The sequence below is a fragment of the Euprymna scolopes genome, chromosome 46 (genome assembly GCF_053919585.1).
Source record: "Euprymna scolopes isolate OS-2025 chromosome 46, ASM5391958v1, whole genome shotgun sequence".
NCBI lineage: Eukaryota > Metazoa > Mollusca > Cephalopoda > Sepiida > Sepiolidae > Euprymna > Euprymna scolopes.
Window position 1 is genome coordinate 14,347,563 of NC_136527.1, and position 19,202 is coordinate 14,366,764.

The 19,202-nt window shown below is 27.1% G+C and overlaps 1 protein-coding gene across 6 annotated transcripts in view; it reads right to left on the reverse strand.

The window, feature by feature from the left end:
• The window catches only part of LOC145271101 (uncharacterized), a 177,356-nt gene that overhangs the window by 128,196 nt on the left and 29,958 nt on the right, over nt 1-19,202 (reverse strand). For 2 of the 6 annotated variants that reach the window (XM_080126645.1, XM_080126644.1), the window contains exon 1: nt 1,601-1,747. The exons of 2 other annotated variants lie outside the window; for them this stretch is intronic. The gene's annotated coding sequence lies outside the window, so the exon portion shown is untranslated. Of the gene's footprint in view, nt 1-1,600; nt 1,758-19,202 lie in introns of those variants that run through there. 2 more of the 6 variants (XR_013865692.1, XM_080126642.1) reach the window with 2 other exon arrangements.

Consider the following 19,202-nt stretch of genomic DNA (forward strand, 5'->3'; position numbering starts at 1 on the left):
AAGACAAAAAATGTCAATTGTTAACTTTTGGGGAAATTTTAACATTTAAAATTTAATTAAAAATAGAAAAAGTTTTACATTATTCTGCTTTCTATATGATAAAATTCAGGGTTTTATCTTTCTGGAAAAAAAAAGTTACTCAGAAATCATGGTTTTTAATGAATGTAATTTCGTTTTAAAAAACAACAACAACTTCATTTTTCGGCCATTTTTGGCGGTGCCTAGTTTAAACCGTCGATTCCGACATTTAAAACGATACCATAAATTTTTACGACGTGCCCCAGCGTATCATAAACACCACAACCTCCCCATATTAAGAAGGGCTTTCGGAATAAACACCCCCCTAACCTCGAAAGCCGTCCTTAACATAGGGAGGTTGACGGGGGGGGTATTACTATACAGATTCGAAACAGTTGTCAAAAAACAAATATATAACAAATAAATGTTATCACAGACAAGATAAGTTACTTTTCTATCTAACTGAATAATTTTTTAGTGTTTTTATTTAATGTAACATGTTTATTCAGCTCGAAAAACATACAATGTTTTGTATTGGAAAATTGCAAATGGCGGGCGGGACGCTCTCAGTATATTTGTTTTTTGACAACTTTTTCGAATCTATGTGTACAGTAAAACAAACCCAATGTGTCTTCAATCGATATTTATTTAATAAGGGACCAGGTTTCCTACATAGTAAAAAGGGGTGGGTACGAGTTTTCCGGGTACGGGTTTTCCGGAGACGAGTTTTCAGGGCACCGTCCGATGTAAATTTGGGTAAATTTTTACGACGTGTCCCAGCGTATTATAAACACCCCAACCTCTCCATGTTAAAAACGGCTTTCGGAATAACCCCCCGCCCCAACTCGAAAGCCGTTCTTAACATGAGAGGATTATTTCGAAAGCCGTTCTTAACATGGGCTGGTTGAGGGTGTTTATACCGTGGCCTTCGTTCTTTTAAGACGGTCTTGGTTTATACTACGCTGGGGTAGATCGTAAGAAAAAAGAAAAAAAAATACCGTCATTACTGTTTTACTACTCATGCACTTTTTGATCCGTGCTGAAATAATAACGTTATTTAAAAGCCATTCTTAACATGGGGAGGGAAGGGTGTTTTGTACGTATTCTGTACTTCAACCTTACAACTGAATAAAAAAAAATAAAACTTTGATTGAACTTGGAAATACGATTTAAAAAAATAGTACGGATCACTAAGTGCACTAATACCAAAGTTATGAAAATATATATGGCAATTAAGCTACACAATATGCCGCGTTTCATTCATATATATTTTTTATAACTTACTACCTAGCTCTACCTATGTATTGTTGAGCACTGAAGTAAATACTGAAAAATTTACGCATAAAATTATATCTTCGTATATGAATATATATAACACGGAAATTACATAATTATATGTAATTTCCGTGTTATATTTTTACGCTATTGCTCTGTTTACCACATTGAGCTCTCATACCCGGATTTCCTCCTGGAACAATTCCATTATATATATATATATATATATATATATATATATATCGAGCAACGCCGGGCAGACACAGCCTTGTACTCATGGTGGCATTTACGTATAAAATTCACTTACCGAGCGAGAAAGGAGAAAAAAAAAATGGTCGAATTACGCAATTAAAATTGACAAGACAACAAAAAGTCGTTTCTTGGAAATGACGGCTACCAGTTAAGAAGTGAGATGTTAAAAAAAAAAACAACACGTGGTCAGAATTTGTTTATTAGAGTTATCTGCCCTTAGTTTCTAAAATTAGTCGAAAGCTGGCAGTCTTTTCTTTTAAAAAAAAAAAAAAAACCGCGAAATGTGTTGCCGTTACCATTGCCAGATTGGCCTTTTTAAGGCCAAATTTCATGAATTTGGCCTTTTTTTTTTTTTTTTTTAGTAGTTTGGCTTCAAAAAATTATATTTGGCCTTTTTTTAAATTTGGCTTCCATTTTGGCTTTTTTTTTTTTTTCGGATTATTTTACAAAAATATTTATTTGATAGTAATTATTAAAGAAAACATAATTATTTGTTAAGCAGTCTGATCTTCAATATTTTGTAGGATTTTTTTTTAATTTTGGCTTTTTTTTTCACTATTTTATTAAATATTAGTGAAAATGTTACATGTTCAAGTATTCTTGAAGCAGTTTGGACTTCAAACGTTTTATTGCCTTTATTTTTTTTTTTTTTAATTTTTAGATATGTTTTTTTCCCGATGATTTTCAAAAAAAAATATATTTGCTAATAACTGAAAGAAAACGTAATTAAATATTTTTAAGCTGTTGAGTATATGTGATACACACCCCTACATAAAACGGTCGTGGATATGACCTTAAACTATATCCAATGGTGAGGCCCCAGCTGGCGGGCGTTGGGGAGTGTGGAGCCACCCCTTAATTGCCATTGCTCACAGGTCCACTCTGACCCAAAGTGGTAGCACCTGTTAGGGTCACAACTATGGGTTAAATAGAAACTGACTTGCAAAAAACAAATATATTCTACTAGCATGGATGCTTGACGTTGCCCGGGTGTTTGGATGTGTATGTTGAGCTTGCCCTATCTCTGAATACCCTTTATGTCAAATTTCAAATGTTTAGACCAGAAATTGTCTGAGTAATTTGGTAGAGACCGCAGAGGTCAAATTTTTTTTAACTTTGACCCCTATTATGACCCCTTAACATTTATTGTTTTGGGCTGAAATCAAGTTATTAAGTTAGATCCATGTCCAAGGAACCTATATCTAAAATTTCAAGTGTGTAGACCCAAAATTGTCGGAGGAGTTTGGTAGAGTTCTAAAAGGTCAAATTGTTGAACTTTGACCATTTAACAGCCAAATTTCTGGCCGAAAACCAATCACATAGATTTCCCCAAATCTCAGTGCCCTGTATATCAAACTTCGAGTCCTGTAGACTTTAAATTGACAGAGTTACTGCGTAGGGAAATGTACACACACAGACAGACAGATACACAAACACGTTAACTTTTATAGATATATAGATAGATAGATTTTTAAAATTTTCTTCAAAATCACTGGATCTGGCATTAAATAACCTGAAAAGGGTTGATTTGCCGTAAAACAAAAACAATTTTCATAAAACAAAATCTTCATTTACAGGTTTCTTTCTAAGTCAGAGAAAGACAATATTTAGTATCAAAAGCTAAACATTGATTTTCGCCATTATTCATTGGAGGTTAAGTATCAATTGACCAATTTGAACCACCATCTTATCAAATGTAGGAGCTCAAATTATGTTATTAACTTGTACAGATATGACATTGTCAAAGGAAGTTGAATTTTTTTTTGTTTCAAAGTAACAAATAACTGGGAATTAACTACAAATTACACCTAAAAAGAGTAATCATTTCAAAGTAAATTATTAATTAAATATTTGTCCCTAACCTTTCCAAAGACATTGTCTCATTTTGATTTCAATTTCCGTATATCTTAAAAATGTTCTCATAAAATTTAATTCAAATGGTGTGTACATAAAATGTCGGTTTATTTGATTTGCAACAAAAATTGACAATAAATTGAAAATAACAAAGTTGTGTTTTTTTTTTTTGTTTTTTTTTTTACATGGAGGTCATCACTTATCAAGGCCCAGAAGCCACTCGAGGATAAGGTTATTGCGTGTACAGTAATCAATGGGATAGTATCGTAGTAATCGTTAGTATTGAAGATTTGATAAAGTGTCTTAATGAGGTGGGAGGGGGGGGCGATTCTCCAGGGATTTGTTTATGTTGGACTTGAAGACATCCAAGTTGTAGTCAGGTGGGAAACAGGCAAACGGAAGAGAGTTCCACAAGTGTGCACTTCTAAGGGGGGGGTCGTAATCATATCAAATTTTGTCTAACGATGTTTTAAAGCTTGCTCTACGTTAATTAATCACCTGAATATCACATTCATTCGACGGCGTAATCCTACTTCAAATATATTGCTTTAACAAGAGAAGAGATATTGCGAGCAAGTCTTTGCTTTATCATTATTTTCGACTGAGCTTCAATCTATGGTCCCCCCTCGCCAAACTTTCACAAGAAACATTCGTCTAGCTGAAGACACTATCAATAATTCCCCCCACTCTTTATCTGTGCCTAAACCTAAACGTAGATTCCATGAAAAAAGCTTCTTTCTTAGAACTGCACGCCTGTGGAATTGTCTTCTGTTTTCCTGCTTTCCAGCTGGCTACAATCTGATTGTCTTCAAGTCCAACGTAAACAAATTCTTGATGAGCCATTCCACTTAAGTTAACAAATTTACCGAATTTCCATTACTAACAATTACTATATTGTTCAATTGACTACTGTACACTCATAACCCTTATCCTTTAGTTGTCTTTAGGCCTTGATAAGTGATGATGTAAAAAAAAAACAACAACAACAACAAAAAAAAGAAAACATACATTGAAAAAAAAAATGACATGTAAGCTGAAGTGAGACAAATTACAAACAACCAAAAAATAAAAAAAAATAAAATAAAATTAGTTAAGGGACACGTTAGTAAAACTCTCTAAACCCATTCTAAGTGTAGCCGGCTCGCTATTTTCTAAGATTGTAAAACCTGAAAACAAGTAAATCAATCTCAAATTGGGAGTGGGAACAAGTAGGTGATATAAGACAAATAGGGATACAGAACGAGCAACGATTGTTGTTTTCAAAACAAAATTCTTTTGTTTAATAAAGTACCTTATTACTTATATGTTGTCCAGTTTTACATACGGCATAATCACGTTGACACACCTGTTCCTGCTGGATCACCGAAGTTAAGCAACGTTGGAGCTGGTCAGTACTAAATGGGTGACCATTTGGGACTTTCAGGTGTTGTATGTGCTCTCCGCTTATCTCGGCATTGTTTCCGGTTGCCCTGGATTCTCCTTGCCACTGCAGAGGTAAGTATATATATCATTCAGTTTTAATTACTTTTTATTTATATATTATCCAATTTTAATAAAGTACTTTTTATTTATATATTATCCAATTTTAATAAAGTACTTTTTATTTATATATTATCCGATTTTAATAAAGTACTTTTTATTTATACATTATCCAATTTTAATAAAGTACTTTTTATTTATATATTATCCAATTTTAACAAAGTACTTTTTATTTATATATTATTCAATTGTAATAAAGTACTTTTTATTTATATATCATCCAATTTTTATGAAGTACTTTTTATTTATATAATATCCAATTTTAATAAAGTACTTTTTATTTATATATTATCCAATTTTAATAAAGTACTTTTTATTAATATATTATCCGATTTTAATAAAGTACTTTTTATTTATATATTATCCAATTTTAACAAAGTACTTTTTATTTATATATTATCCAATTTTTATAAAATACTTTTTATTTATATATTATCCAATTTTTATAAAGTACTTTTTATTTATATATTATCCAATTTTAATGAAGTACTTTTTATTTATATATTATCCGATTTTAATAAAGTACTTTTTTATTTATATATTATCCAATTTTTATAAAGTACTTTTTATTTATATATTATCCAATTTAAATAAAGTACTTTTTATTTATATATTATCCAATTTTAATAAAGTACTTTTTATTTATACATTATCCAATTTTAATAAAGTACTTTTTATTTATATATTACCCAATTGTAATAAAGTACTTTTTATTTATATATTATCCAATTTTTATAAAGTACTTTTTATTTATATATTATCCAATTGTAATAAAGTACTCTTTATTTATATATTATCCAATTTTTATAAAGTACGTTTTATTTATATATTATCCAATTTTAATAAAGTACTTTTTATTTATATATTATCCAATTTTAACAAAGTACGTTTTATTTATATATTATCCAATTTTAATAAAGTACTTTTTATTTATATATTATCCAATTTTTATAAAGGACTTTTTATTTATATATTATCCAATTTTTATAAAGGACTTTTTATTAATATATTATCCAATTTTAATAAAGTAATTTTTATTTATATATTATCCAATTTTAATGAAGTACTTTTTATTTATATATTATCCGGTTTTAATAAAGTACTTTTTATTTATATATTATCCAATTTAATAAAGTACTTTTTATTTATATATTATCAAATTTTCATAAAGTACTTTTTATTTATATATTATCCAATTTTTATAAAGTACTTTTTATTTACATATTATCCGATTTTAATAAAGTACTTTTTATTTATATATTATCCAATTTTAATAAAGTACTTTTTATTTATATATTATCCAATTTTAATAAAGTACTTTTTATTTATACATTATCCAATTTTAATAAAGTACTTTTTATTTATATATTACCCAATTGTAATAAAGTACTTTTTATTAATATATTATCCAATTTTTATAAAGTACCTTTTATTTATATATTATCCAATTTTAATAAAGTACTTTTTATTAATATATTATCCTATTTTTATAAAGTACTTTTTATTTATACATTATCCAATTTTAATAAAGTACTTTGTATTTATATATTATCCAATTTGAACAAAGTACTTTTTATTTATATATTATCCAATTTTTATAAAGTATTTTTTGATTTATACATTATCCAATTTTAATAAAGTACTTTTTATTTATATATTATCCAATTTTAATAAAGTACTTTTTATTTATATATTATCCAATTTTAACGAAGTACTTTTTATTTATATATTTTCCAATTTTAATAAAGTACTTTTTATTTATATATTATCCAATTTTAACGAAGTACTTTTTATTTATGTATTATCCAATTTTTATAAAATACTTTTTATTTATATATTATCCAATTTTTATAAAATACTTTTTATTTATATATTATCCAATTTTAATAAAGTACTTTTTATTTATATATTATCCGATTTTAATAAAGTACTTTTTTATTTATATATTATCCAATTTTTATAAAGTACTTTTTATTTATATATTATCGAATTTTAATAAAGTACTTTTTATTTATATATTATCCAATTTTAATAAAGTACTTTTTATTTATATATTATCCAATTTTAACAAAGTACGTTTTATTTATATATTATCCAATTTTAACAAAGTACTTTTTATTTATATATTATTCAATTTTAATGAAGTACTTTTTATTTATATATTATCCGATTTTAATAAAGTACTTTTTATTTATATATTATCCAATTTTAATAAAGTACTTTTTATTTATATATTATCCAATTTTCATAAAGTACTTTTTATTTGTATATTATCCAATTTAAATAAAGTACTTTTTATTTATATATTATCCGATTTTAATAAAGTACTTTTTATTTATATATTATCCAATTTTAATAAAGTACTTTTTATTTATATATTATCCGATTTTAATAAAGTACTTTTTATTTATACATTATCCAATTTTAATAAAGTACTTTTTATTTATATATTATCCAATTTTTATAAAGGACTTTTTATTTATATATTATCCAATTTTAATAAAGTAATTTTTATTTATATATTATCAAATTTTAATGAAGTACTTTTTATTTATATATTATCCGATTTTAATAAAGTACTTTTTATTTATATATTATCCAATTTAATAAAGTACCTTTTATTTATATATTATCAAATTTTCATAAAGTACTTTTTATTTGTATATTATCCAATTTTAATAAAGTACTTTTTATTTATATATTATCCAATTTTAATAAAGTACTTTTTATTTATATATTATCCAATTTTAATAAAGTACTTTTTATTTATATATTATCCGATTTTAATAAAGTACTTTTTATTTATACATTATCCAATTTTAATAAATACTTTTTATTTATATATTACCCAATTGTAATAAAGTACTTTTTATTTATATATTATCCAATTTTTATAAAGTACTTTTTATTTATATATTATCCAATTTTTATAAAGTATTTTTTGATTTATACATTATCCAATTTTAATAAAGTACTTTTTATTTATATATTATCCAATTTTAATAAAATACTTTTTATTTATATATTATCCAATTTTAATAAAGTACTTTTTATTTATATATTATCCAATTTTAATAAAGTACTTTTTATTTATATATTATCCAATTTTAATAGAGTACTTTTTATTTATATATTATCCAATTTTAATAAAGTACTTTTTATTTATATATTATCCAATTTTTATGAAGTACTTTTTATTCATATATCATCCAATTTTTATGAAGTACTTTTTATTTATATATTATCCAATCTTAATAAAGTACTTTTTATTTATGTATTATCCAATTTTTATAAAGTACTTTTCATTTATATATTATCCAATTTTAATAAAGTACTTTTTATTTATATGTTATCCAATTTTTATAAAGTACTTTTTATTTATATATTATCCAATTTTTATAAAGTACTTTTTATTTATACATTATCCAATTTTAATAAAGTACTTTTTATTTATATATTATCCAATTTTAATAAAGCACTTTTTATTTATATGTTATCCAATTTTTATAAAGTACTTTTTTATTTATATATTATCCAATTTTTATAAAGTACTTTTTATTTATATATTATCAAATTTTAATAAAGTACTTTTTATTTATATATTATCCAATTTTAATAAAGTACTTTTTATTTATATATTATCCAATTTTAACAAAGTACGTTTTATTTATATATTATCTAATTTTAATAAAGTACTTTTTATTTATATATTATCCAATTTTTATAAAGGACTTTTTATTTATATATTATCCAATTTTAATAAAGTACTTTTTATTTATATATTATCCAATTTTAATGAAGTACTTTTTATTTATATATTATCCGATTTTAATAAAGTACTTTTTATTTATATATTATCCAATTTTAATAAAGTACTTTTTATTTATATATTATCCAATTTTCATAAAGTACTTTTTATGTGTATATTATCCAATTTTAATAAAGTACTTTTTATTTATATATTATCCGATTTTAATAAAGTACTTTTTATTTATATATTATCCAATTTTAATAAAGTACTTTTTATTTATATATTATCCGATTTTAATAAAGTACTTTTTATTTATACATTATCCAATTTTAATAAAGTACTTTTTATTTATATATTACCCAATTGTAATAAAGTACTTTTTATTTATATATTATCCAATTTTAATAAAGTACTTTTTATTTATATATTATCCAATTTTAACAAAGTACGTTTTATTTATATATTATCCAATTTTAATAAAGTACTTTTTATTTATATATTATCCAATTTTTATAAAGGACTTTTTATTTATATATTATCCAATTTTAATAAAGTAATTTTTATTTATATATTATCAAATTTTAATGAAGTACTTTTTATTTATATATTATCCGATTTTAATAAAGTACTTTTTATTTATATATTATCCAATTTAATAAAGTACTTTTTATTTATATATTATCCAATTGTAATAAAGTACTTTTTATTTGTATATTATCCAATTTTAATAAAGTACTTTTTATTTATATATTATCCAATTTTAATAAAGTACTTTTTATTTATATATTATCCAATTTTAATAAAGTACTTTTTATTTATATATTATCCAATTTTAATAAAGTACTTTTTATTTATACATTATCCAATTTTAATAAAGTACTTTTTATTTATATATTACCCAATTGTAATAAAGTACTTTTTATTTATATATTATCCAATTTTTATAAAGTACTTTTTATTTATATATTATCCAATTTTTATAAAGTATTTTTTGATTTATACATTATCCAATTTTAATAAAGTACTTTTTATTTATATATTATCCAATTTTAATAAAATACTTTTTATTTATATATTATCCAATTTTAATAGAGTACTTTTTATTTATATATTATCCAATTTTAATAAAGTACTTTTTATTTATATATTATCCAATTTTTATAAAGTACTTTTTATTCATATATCATCCAATTTTTATGAAGTACTTTTTATTTATATATTATCCAATCTTAATAAAGTACTTTTTATTTATGTATTATCCAATTTTTATAAAGTACTTTTCATTTATATATTATCCAATTTTAATTAAGTACTTTTCATTTATATATTATCCAATTTTAATAAAGTACTTTTTATTTATATATTATCCAATTTTAATAAAGTACTTTTTATTTATATATTACCCAATTTTAATAAAGTACTTTTTATTTATGCATTATCAAATTGTAATAAAGTACTTTTTATTTATATATTACCCAATTTTAATAAATACTTAAAATTGGTTAATATATCAATAAAATTAATTTGTTAAAATTGGATAATATATAAATAAAAAGTACTTTATTAAAATTGCATAATATATCAATAAAAAGTACTTTATTAAAATCGGATGATATATAATGAAAGAGTTTTTTGCTTAAATTGGATAATATATAAATAAAAAAGTACTTTGTTAAAATTGGATAATATATAAGTAAAAAGTACTTTGTTGAATTCGGATAATGTATAAATAAAAGTACTTTCTTTAAATTGGATAATATATAAATAAAAAGTACTTTATCAAAATTGGATAATGTATAAATTAAAAGTACTGTTTTAAAATCGGATAATATACAAATAAAAAGTACTTTGTTAAAATCGAGTAATGTATCAATAAAAAGGGGTTTAATTTAATTGGATAATGTATGAATGAAAAGTACTTTACTAAAATTGGATAATATATAAGTAATAAAAATGGATGATATATAAGTAAAAAGTACTTTATTAAAATTGGATAATGCATATGAATAAAATATAAATATAAATTTAATAATATATATGATTAAAACTTGAATTATATATATTAATAAACACTACTTTGTTAAAATTGGATAATGTATAAATAAAAAGTGCTTTGTTAAAATTGGATAGTATATCAATAAAAAGTACCTTATTAAAATTGGATAATGTATAAATAAAAATTATTTATTTAAAAGTGGATAATATATATGAATAAAAAATACTTATTTAAATTGGATAATATATAAATAAAAAGTACTTTACGAAAATTGGATAATGTGTAAATAAAACGTAATTTGTTAAAATTGGATAATATATCAATAAAAAGTACTTTATAAAAATTGAATAATATATGAATAAAAAGTACTTTGCTAGAATTGGATAATGTACAAATAAAAAGTACTTTATTAAAATTGGATAATATATGAATAAAAAGTACTTTGTTTAAATTGAATATTGTATAAATAAAAAGTATTTTGTTTAATTTTGATAATATATAAAGAAAAAGTACTTTATAAAAATTGGATGATATATAAATAATAGGTACTTTATTAAAATTTGATAATATATAAATAAAAAGTACTTTATAAAAATTGGATGATATATAAATAATAGGTACTTTATTAAAATTGGATAATATATAAATGAAAAGTACTTTATTAAAATTGGATAATATATAAATAAAAAGTAATTAAAACTGAATGATATATATACTTACCTTACATCTTCATCGTCATTGTCGCCATGATCGGTTTAAAATCCAATTTACATTCGTTTTACAAATTAACCAATTAACTTAATTTTCTGATAAGGAAAACAATAGCGTGATAAGTGTTACTTTGACTCTGCTGTGTCAGAAACAATAGTGAATGTGTGTGTATGTGTGTGTATGTGTGTGTGTGTGTATATTTCTCTGCGCAATAACTCTGTCAATTTTTAGTCTACAGACTCGAAATTTGATATACAGGGTTCTAAGATGTGGGAAAATCTATGCGATCGGTTTTTGGACAGAAATTTGGCTGTTAAGCGGTCAAAGTTAAACAATTTGACCTTTGAGAACTCTACCAAACTCCTCCGACAATTTTGGGTCTACACACTTGAAATTTTAGATATATGTTCCTTGGACATGGATCTAACTTAATAACTTGATTTGAGCCCAACACAATAAATGTTAAGGAGTCATAATAGGGGTCAAAGTTTAAAAAAATGGACCGTTTTTTTATTATTTTCTTTGCTCAACATACACTTCCAAACACCCGGGCAACGCCGGGCACCCATGCTAGTATATCTATATATATAAATTCGTATTCCTGTCTGTCTGGTTTTTTGTTTGTTCACAATTTGATTAATATATACAAAAGGTTCCCTACCTTACTCTCATTTATATAGTATGATTCTTGCAAACGAGATACAATAAAGAGATCATCTCATTTGCATATTACATTAAGAAAAATCGATTTTATTAAATAGTATCTTAGTTAATGTTTCTAGCGAGAGAATTTTTATAAATGATTTAATTAGAATCGTTATTTAATACATTTGAACAATAATTATACAAGTTAGGTAAGCATTTCATCCAAGGCATGAAAATTGTTAAAAAATGTTTTTACTATGGTCTTTAAAAATAAAGGTACAAGATTCAATTTGAAATGTATTTATCTTCAAAGTGCACTTTTATAAATTTTACAAAGTAAGGTATAAAAATTAAATTTAAATTGAATCCAAAAATTACCTTGGATTTATTTTATGCAATGTACATTCTGTTGCACGTTTTAAAAAAATCATTGAAAATTTTATATCTATATCATTAGTTGCTAGATGAAAGATAATGTTTTTAAATTGCAACAAAATGTACATTACATGAAATAAATCCAAAGTAATTTTTGGATTCAATTTAAATAAATAAATTTCAAATTGAATCTTGTACCTTTATTTTTAAAGCCTATAGTAAAAACATTTGTTCAACAATTTTCATGCCTTGGATGAAATGCCTTTCTAACTTGTATCTTATCTTTTTTAAGATTATATTTTAAAACTCTCCTTCTATTTCAGTTTGTATTTCTCCTCACACCACAACTCATTTTTGCAACCCCTTCTTTGTATTATTACAGGTCTGAATATTCTCTGTTTCAGTTTGTATTTCTCCTCACACCACAACTCATTTTTGCAACCCCTTCTTTGTAATACAGGTCTGAATAATGAGAAAATCTGAATTTTTTTAACAAAAAGTTTAAAATAACTTTTTTAGATTAAATTTTTTAAAACTTCTTTCAGAATAGAAAATCTTTACAATTTAATAAGGAACATATTTCATATAAGTTTCATCAAAAATATTCAGTAGATAACGAGAAAAATAGAGATGAAAATTTCAAAAGGACTGTATAACTGGTTATGCTCAGTAGTAGACCTCGCCAGCGAAAGTCTTTGTTATTGTTATTCTATTATATTATTATTATTTAAAACATTTTGTGTCCTGTTCTTTCGCAAGAGGACTAATAAAAAAGAGATTACAAAGGTGCTATCAGCTAAAACTGGAACCAAGACTTATGAAGAATTCTTGATAAAATTATTTATAAAAAAAATAGATTATTCGTGTGCCATCAGCTATAATCGAAACTGAAACCAAAACTTGTGAAGAATTCTTGGTAAAATTATTTATTACAAGAAATGAAGGTTTTTTTTACATAGGCATCACCACTTATCAAGGCCAAGAGGTCACTCGAGGATAAGGGTTAAAGAGTGGACAGTAGAAATTGGACGATATAGTAACCGTTAGTAATGGAGATTCGGTAAATTTGTTAACTGATATGGAACGGCTGATAAGTACATAACAAAAGACCCAGATATAAACGTGACACAGAAAATAACACACACGCTATTGTATTAAAAGATCTAGCTAATTTGCATATTCAGTACATAACGAAAAAAATAGAGATGAAAATTTCAAAAGATTTGTATAACTGGTTACGCTCAATAGTAGTCCTCGCCAGCGAAAGTCTTTTTTATTGTTATTCTATTATTATTATTATTCAAAACATTTTGTGTCCTGCTCTTTCACACGAGGACTAATATATATATATATATATATATATATATATATATATATATATAATGAGGATAGTTGGGGGATAAAATAGACTCTTCATACCAAGCCTAATACTTCTCAGCAGAAAAGTAGAGCAGAGGCTTTATCCCCCAACTAAATGTATGTATATCCTTATTAAAAAAATGACTCATTCTATATTTTCCAGTATATAGTCTTCATATATATGTATATATGTGTATATGTGTGTGTGTATGTGCGTGCGTGTGTGAGCAAACTTCCCAAGTAAAGAAAAGATTTAAAAAAAGAACTTTTCAAATTCGATAGATTAGAAAAATAAATGTAGAAAACAACAATCCAGGTTAACGTTGTTTTCCTTGTTTGTCTACTTTATATATATATTTCGCACGAGGACTAATATATAACTACTTCATTTACTCACATAAATTTAATATACGAAAGTATAGATTTATGTGTAAACTTTAAGTATTTACTTCAAAAGTGCTCAATACGTAGGTAGAGCTAGTTAGTAATTTATAAAATATATATGGCGATTAAGCTACACTGAATATTCTGCGTTGCATCCACTATAGGATTCGTCAGGCTTATGCGCATAATATATATAATATATATAATATATATATTTTGCACGAGGACTAATATATATATATATATATATATATATATATATATATATATATATATATGTGCACATAAAATTATGAACAGTACATAGGGCCCGAGCAAAGCCGGGCTGAACTACTAGTAGAGAATAAATAAGAAATACGAAATATTCTTTTTCTCAAAGACATTAATTTTCTAATTATTGGAATTCCTTGAGATGAGTAATTTTGTATATTTATTTGTTTATTTGCGGACTGTTAGCCTTGTGTTTATAGTTATTGTTTCACGAGGTTTAGGCCAACTATTAATCTGGCCTTGGAATGCTGAGTCTTTTAACTGAATCTTCAGTAATTACTGCCTTCCATAGTTGTTGTCATTACGTGGTGAGAGGACAACAACTATGGAAGGCAGTACAGTTAATGATACAGTTGAGAGACACGGCATTTCTGATCCTGTCACGTTAACCACCTGCGAAGGCCGAAGGAACAGTTGGTCGAAACATCGTGAAACAACAACTATAAATATGAGGATAATGGTCAGCAAACAAATACATAAATAAATATTAATTCCGCAATTGACCAGTTAAATATATTGTCTTTACTGTGGTCTTTTGGTCGTAGTAGATACAGTAGGCATTCACGTTCTCTACCTGTTATAGGAATCGATATGCTACTCAAAAATTCAAATTACTTTCAATAGGGAGTATATATGTAACCAAGTTATGGGGTTGATATGCCGTTATAGAGAAAGAGCCAAAAGAACGAAAAAATAGGACGATCAAATGACTCTTTGGTTAGAACAGACAAAGGAAAAAGTATGTCAAGAGATACTTATTGTTGTAACAGTCAGAGTTTGGAGTGAGCTGGCTGTTTATTTTGAAACACAGAATTCGACATGAAATGACAGGCGCTTGTTTATTTTAGAAAACAAGGTTTGAAAGCTGATGACAGGCAAGTTTTCTTGTTGCAAACAAATACAAACTCGTGATGTTTAAAGGGCATTGATGGATATGTATATATTCCTCGAACACAGAGAAAAGAACAGAAGGAGAAGAGAGGAGGGGGAGAAGAGAGAATTCGATTTTGGCGAATTCAGATGGTGTTAAAGTCGGGCAGAGAGGGCTTTTGACTTAAAACACATATCTCCAATGGCCAAAAAACTTATCTGAACTCAAGTCACAAGCTACCGTTTTAAAATAGCTACAGCCAACTTCCTTCAAACTCTGAAATATTATTAGACCATTATTATTGTGAATAAACCCAGATTAATTGTTTATTCGTGTGTGGAATCGTTTTTATTTCCTTTTTCACCACACTAAAATCCACGGCTCTCTTATCAGCGATGTTCGCCGGTAAGTGAGTACACAACGACAGGTCCAGAGTATAAATTTAGACGATCAATTGATAATTCTGTCACTACCCCATATCAGCAACATTAAAACGGCTAAGAATTATCACCGGCAGTGGTCACTGGAAGGACAAAAATAGTGAACTGCAAACCGCCAGAGTCGGGTCGTTTTCAGGCTGCCGTAATTGGAGTGGAAGAGTTCTGAGGTCGACAATCGTCTCAACCGACCGGCTGAAGGGGTGACATATATATATATATATATATATATATATGATTATTATGTGTCGGCAGTCGTGTGAAAAGCATATCTTATTTTTCTTTTATTAATATTATTGGAATTTTCTTTGTACATATTTGTGAATTATTCAATGGATTTCGGCCTTTTGGATTATTTTGGACCATCTTCCAATAGGATTTCCTTGGATTTTACTTGTGCAAATGGAAACTCAATTAACTTTCTTGGAGTTATATTTTTGGATTTTACCGTTACTGGATTATTTATCTTCCACCAGACTATCCATTCATGTGTAATCACCTTTTTCTTCACCATATTCCCTCTGCTTCACTTTTTTTTGTTTTCAAGTAAGATCTTTGACTTGCTTGTTGTTTCATCAAATACTTTTGCATGCAAAATCCGATCCCGCATTTTGCTAATTCCTACCCTCTGATGAGAAGGAAAGTCTTTCTTCGAAACTCCGCGGGTTAAGGACTATCCACTCATCAAGTGTTTCCTTTTCAGATTAAGTATGTTTTTATTGATAACATATTTAATTAAATTTTATTTCAACATCGATTTTTTTTTTTTGCTTTAGAGTTATTTCGGAAAAAAATAAAAATAAAAACTATTTGTGGGGGAAATTATTGATAATGTTTTCAGCTAGACGAGTGTTTCTTGTGAAAGTTTGGCGAGGGGGGACCATAGATTGAAGCTCATGCCGTGAAAATAACGCTTAAGTATGATATTTTGATTAATGCAGATTTTGTATTCATTATTGTACTAGCCTGGGTGCCCAGTTTTGCTCGGGTGTTTGGAGGTGTGTGTTGAGCACAAAAAAAAAAGTTGTAGTAGGCAGGCAGTCATTGCCAAACCGGAAGTGATGTAGGCTTAAATTAAGGCTAGTCAATCGAAAAGAGAGGATGACTTTTGAATATATCAGCGAAAAAAGTGATCCCTCCCTGTAGAAACGTGCCCAGTTGAGGGGGAAGGAAGTAATGTTTTTAAGCCAATTTTTCCGTATTTGCCATCCGAAGGGTTGAGCTTCAAAACGATACTAATCTTGTGAAAATCTGTTGCCTCTGTTGAAAGTTTTAGGCAGACATACAAACATACATATATACATGCATACATTTAAACAGACAGGTGAGATTTATATTATAGACTAGCGAGTGGTACCCGGCGATGCCCGGGTGTCTTGAGGTAAATCAAAACTCTGGGGGGGGGGGTTAAATAATAATAAAAAAATGTTTTGGTAGGTGAGTATGAGAATCGAACCCGTACCCTTGAGTTGGAAATTAATGTGTGAAAAAAAAAAAGTGCGATGTTACCATTGGGCCACCGCGACATACAGCGTAGACGTGTTTGAATTTATTTATCTAACTATAACTATAAAAACAGGCGTGCGTAATAAAAGTTAACTTTGCTGCTTCCATTTGACCTAATTAAGAAGGTCAAATAGAAGTCACGCAGTGTAAGCGTCTGTTTCCGGCGCATTGCCGCAAACACGTCCGTTTGAGTTTAGTTTCATTTTATTTATACTAAAAAGCCCAATCAACACGCGAGAAGCCAAAATAGCAATAATTTTGTAAAAATCGACGTAAATAAATCTATATGCTACGCGCTTTTCTAATTCCTAGATATTATTATCAGTTTTAAGCGATAGTAACGACCCCAGGAGCGTGTGCGAGAAAAGCCTTTTGAAGACATACACGAAATGGTCACACACATTTTGCCTTTTATATATATAGATTATATTGGACCCAATATACAGTAATGATTTAACTAAAGACGACTATCCCATAAGAAAACCGAAAAAAACTAATAGGGAATTAATTAAAATGAATGTTTAAAAGAATATGCAAATTAGCTAGATCTTTTGCTAGTGAATGCAATTCCACGACCCATATATAACAAAGTTGTATTTTCTTTTTAATTAAACAATAAAAAAGGTTCACCTTTTTTCATCTTGGCCTTCGGGCCGAGATCTTTTTCTGTTATCAAAGTGTAGTATCTGTTCCAGAAGATACTGCTTTGGTCAATGTAGGGGGAACCCTTCATATCAATTGTCACTAACCAATTCCTCCTCAGGGGAGCTGGTCCTCCTCCCCTCACTCTCCACATTAAAAAACGGCCTTGTGTCTAATTTGTAGAGGACTAGGATATATAAATACTCCAATTCCGTTACAAAAGAATAATGAAACGAATGGAATTGAAGGAAACAAAGACTCAATTGATGGATAAGATAAACGTGTCGTTTATTTACTGTTTAAAGAATGAATGTTTTAGATACAACATGTGTTCATGTCCGTGCGGTGTAACCATCGTTCGTTGTGGGACTGGTGTTGTAGAAGGAAAAGGAAATGTGTGTTCATCTCAAGTTCGGGTCACTATCGTTTGTTCGCGCATGGGAAGAGAAGTGAGTAATATAATAGAACGAGAAATGGCAGTCCATCGTGTAGACAAAGAAAAGGATAGAGGGTTGACGTCAGTTAGCAGTTAGCTACGCGAAGGTGTTCTCAGGGACCAGTAGTAGATAGAGAGAGAAAGAGTGAGAATGTGTACGTACGGTCTGTTAGCTTTTTGTCCCACATAGTAGCAAGTGGTGCGAGGTACGCGCGGTCGGTCCGCAGACCGAACAGCTCAAAAGCTGGGCCGAAAAGGGCTAGAAACAGCTTGTCTCTTCTTTTTATAGATGTTTCCGGTGGTCTTTTGTGCATGTGTGGATTTCCTTAGAAAGGAAGTGACGTCGTCCATCTGTGTGCGTACGTGTGCGCGTGTGTGAGTACATGTGTGTACGTTAGCGTGTGTGTGTATACACGTGAATGTGAGTGTATGTACGCGAACATGAATATATTTACGTGTGTGGACGTGGGTGCGTATGTTTGTGTGTGCGTATGTATATGACAAGTAATATAGCTTGAAATGTGAACACGTGTTTTTGTGTGAGACTAGGAAAGGCTCGTGCAAATTTGCTCGGTGGGAAAGCAAATAAATAAGTAAATAACTGTTGTTCTTTGCCTTCGAGTTAGGACCCCATTTTCCTCCCTTTTGAGTGGCCTTGTGCCTAAGTTTTTTGTTCAGTTTGAACTTACGTTGTAATTTTAGCTTGAATAAAGGATTTAATATATCAAAGTGTAGTATCTGTTCTGCAGATGCTTCACGTAAGTTAATTTCTCCTTGGTCAATGGAGGAGAAACCCTTTATACTGAGAGAATTATCGTTTTTGGTCCCTATCAGAGTGCCCCTTTTTTTTATTGTCTTCATTAAACACTTATTAACCTTTA